Source organism: Sorex fumeus, unplaced genomic scaffold (genome assembly GCF_029834395.1).
Source record: "Sorex fumeus unplaced genomic scaffold, SorFum_2.1 ptg000039l, whole genome shotgun sequence".
Taxonomy (NCBI): Eukaryota; Metazoa; Chordata; class Mammalia; order Eulipotyphla; family Soricidae; genus Sorex; species Sorex fumeus.
Genome location: NW_026606096.1, coordinates 3,053,809 through 3,057,397, shown reverse-complemented (window position 1 = coordinate 3,057,397; position 3,589 = coordinate 3,053,809).

Below are 3,589 nucleotides of genomic sequence, written 5' to 3'. Positions count from 1 at the left end.
TCCCTGTAACATCCAGGACTAGATCTACATTGTTTGGGATTGAATGCGACACATGTACAGGAATCCCACTTCTGCTTTCACAACAAGAGACGAGAATGGCCTTGGGAAGTCTGCCTGCTTGCAATGGGACTGGCTCAGCCTGTGCTGAGAAGGGCCTTGAAGTGAGCCCCTGGCCCCCGCTGGCCCTTCCCAGGGGCTTTCCTACTGCAAACCTGTGTGGGACAGTGGGGAGAGGTCACCATGCTGGTCCAGTGACTCAGGAGAGGGCAGAGGTCAGCTCTGGGGCCAAGAATCATCCGTCTCCTGCTAAGTTTTCTTCACATCGTACTAAGAGTCAGAGTGCACAGACACCAGTTCTCACGACCTTACATGTTGATACTCATCCAAAATGCCTAACGAGGGGAAGCATGTTCTCACATTAACTAACCACACTCGAAGACACTGCTGCAGCCTAACAAGGGACGCTTCTCTCTCCACCGCCAGATAACACGGGCTGGAGGGACTTTCCTCCCCTGGGACTTATCTTATCTTGACAAAAAGCACAAGGATGTTTTTCAAAATCTGATGGGGAAGAGTATTTTACAAGATAAGAGGCTCCTGACCAAAAGTTCAGTGTTTGCACGGGTGACCGTTATTCAGCTGACATAAATCACACTTTTAAAAGAAAGGCCTTCCCACTATCTGTGGAAATTAGGTCTTTCCTCCCTCACGATTAAAGAGAATTTGTGTGTGTGTGTGTGTGGGGGGGGGGGATGGGGGGAGGCATTTGTTTGCAAGCTGTTGTTCTTCTGTGAGAGAGTCCTCTGACAGAGAGCCTCCAGGAAGACACCAGAGGACGAGTGTCGCAAGATCCCAGGCTGCCCTGGGTGGCCAGGCCTAATCAGGGCTCCACCAAGACTCTGGTGGCTTCCTCTCTGCGTCTAACCTTGTCAGACACAAGGCACAAAAGTATGGCAATTTCATACAAGTCAGAAACACCAGTACTTACAAGGATTCTTCCTCAGCGTCAGTCTAAAGGATTTGAAATAAATATCTGATAACAAAGAGTGCCGTTGCTAGCTATTGGATAAGAAATCTTTCCCAGGAGAAGCAGAGGAAATAGTCCAAGTCCACTGAACTGTTCTGCTCACTTCAAAAACAAAAATCAAAACTGCGTGAAAGGCTGGAGAGATGATATGGCTGTGCCTTGCATGCAGCAGACCCCAGTACCCTAGCACCACAGAGGGTCCCCCTCACGCACTGTAAGGAGTTGATCCCTGAGGATGAACTGTCAAATAGGAAGCTGGGAATTGAACCCAGTTTGGCCGCATGCAATGCAAACGCCCTACCCGCTGTGCTCCAGCCCCCAACCTTATTCTTTGACAGTTACATTTTTTCAGGTAAACCCTGAAACACAGATATTTATTTTAGTTTTTTTTTATTAAAGATTTTAAAAAATTGAATCACTGTCAGACAGACCCTTACAAAGCTGTTCATGATTAGGTTTCAGTCATACAGTGTTCCAACACCCATCCTTCTACCAGTGTACATTTCCCAGCACCAGTGTCCCCTGGTTCCCTCCCATCACCGTCAGCACCCCCACCTTCCTCCACGGTGGCACTTTTTTTCCTCTCTCATTCTCTCCCTCCCTCCCTCCCTTCCTCTCTCTATCCCTCCCTCCTCTCTCCATCCCTCCCTCCTCTCTCCCTCCCTCCCTCCCTCCCTCCCTCCCTCCCTCCCTCCCTCCTCTCTCTTTCCATTGCCCTCCCTCTCTCCCTCTCTATCTCTCTCCCTCTCTCTCTCTCTCTCTCTCTCTCTCTCTCTCTCTCTCAATCCCCTTTTTGGGCACTGTGGTTTGCAATACAGACACTGAAAGGTTATCATGTATATCTTTCTACCTACTTTTAACACTCAGTTCTTGTCCAGCGTGATCATTTCCAGCTATTATTGTCATACTGGGCTGCAGCGATAGCACAGCAGTTAGGGCGTTTGCCTTGCATGTGACTGACCTGGGTTCGATTCCTCCACCCCTCTCGGAGAGACCGGCAAGCTACCCAGAGTATCCCGCCCGCACGGCAGAGCCGGGCAAGCTCCCTGTGACGTATTCGATATGCCAAAAATAGTAACAAGTCTCACAATGGAGATGTTACTGGTGCCCGCTTGAGCAAATCGATGAACAACATGAGGACAGTGCTATAGTGCTACATTGTCATACTACTTCTTTTCTATCTTCCCTACCCACCGTCCCACACACAGCACAGCTATTTGTGACCTTGCACCCCTGCCAATACAAACAAAAACAAAAACAAACAAACAAAAAACAAAACCCTGAACACAATTCAAGAACTTGTTTGGAGGCTCTAGCAGGGGAGCCCAGCTAGTCGTATACCCTTGACCAAAGACCGGTCTGTCTCTATTCGGGGAAGGCCATCCTCTTCGGCCAAGGGTGGAGCTTCGGGAGGGATGCACATGGAGCGGTGAGGGAGGATGGGGACACCCGCCTAGCCAGGCAGATCAGCCGCATCAACCGGGGTGGTCAATGGGGTGACAGATGTCGCAGCCAGATTCGCCCTCACATACTGCTCACAATTCAAAACCCTTTTCCCACGCTGGGAAGATGTCTCAGGTGGTGAAGCACACGGATGTCATATGTGCCACGCCCTGACTGGGTTCCTTGAATGGCCCCAGTGGCCCCAGAACACTGAGTCATCAGGCCCAAACCACCCCCAACTTTTATGGGAATGAATCCCCGCCTCCCCAGCACTGCACGCAGGGGCCTGGTGGCCTCACTGAAAAAGCAAATAGGTGGGACTGGAGTGATAGTACAGCGGGAGGCGTTTGCTTTGCATGTGGCTGAACCCAGTTTGATTCCCAGCATCCCATGTGGTCCCCCGAGCACCGCCAGGAGTAATTCCTGAGTGCAAAGCCAGGAGTAACCCCTGAGCATCGCCAGGTATGATCCCCCGAAAAAAAGAAAACAGGGGATCTAGAGAAGTAGTACAGGGGGCAGGGCATTTGCCTTGAAGGCGCTGGCCTGGGTTCAATCCCTGGCACTCCATAAGGTCCCCAGAGACAACCCCCCCCAGGAGTAACCCCTGAGCACAGAGCCAGGAGTGAGCCCTGAACACCACCAGGTGTGGCCCGAAAACAAAAAGAAAAAGAAAAGAAAAGAGAGCAAACAAGCAGGTGATGGCTGCCACTCTTCCCTGCCCTCTAAAGTCCCCCGCTGTTGTGGGCTGCTGGAAGCTGATGCTTTTGCAAGAGTGTTCTTACTAATAAATAACTTATTTGTCCTTCAAAGACAAAGCTAAAAGGACTTGGGTTGTACAGGGCTGAGGTTCTCACCAAGGCCCTAGCCTGGGAGGACATTGGCGCTTTTGTCAGAGGCCAGTTGGTCTCCAGTGCCAACCCCGCTCTCTGCCAGGCGTGAGGTGTGCAGGCTGGCTCTCACAATGTCCCTTTGAAGCTGAGAATAGGTCCTTCCAGTCCCCATTATATAACGAGACTTGAGCGTAGATGGGGGTGCTGAGCAGTGGCAGGTAGGCGACTGGCCTAAGATCACCCCTAAAACTGGTCTGTTGTGTCCACAACCAGTCACAGAGCTTCTGGA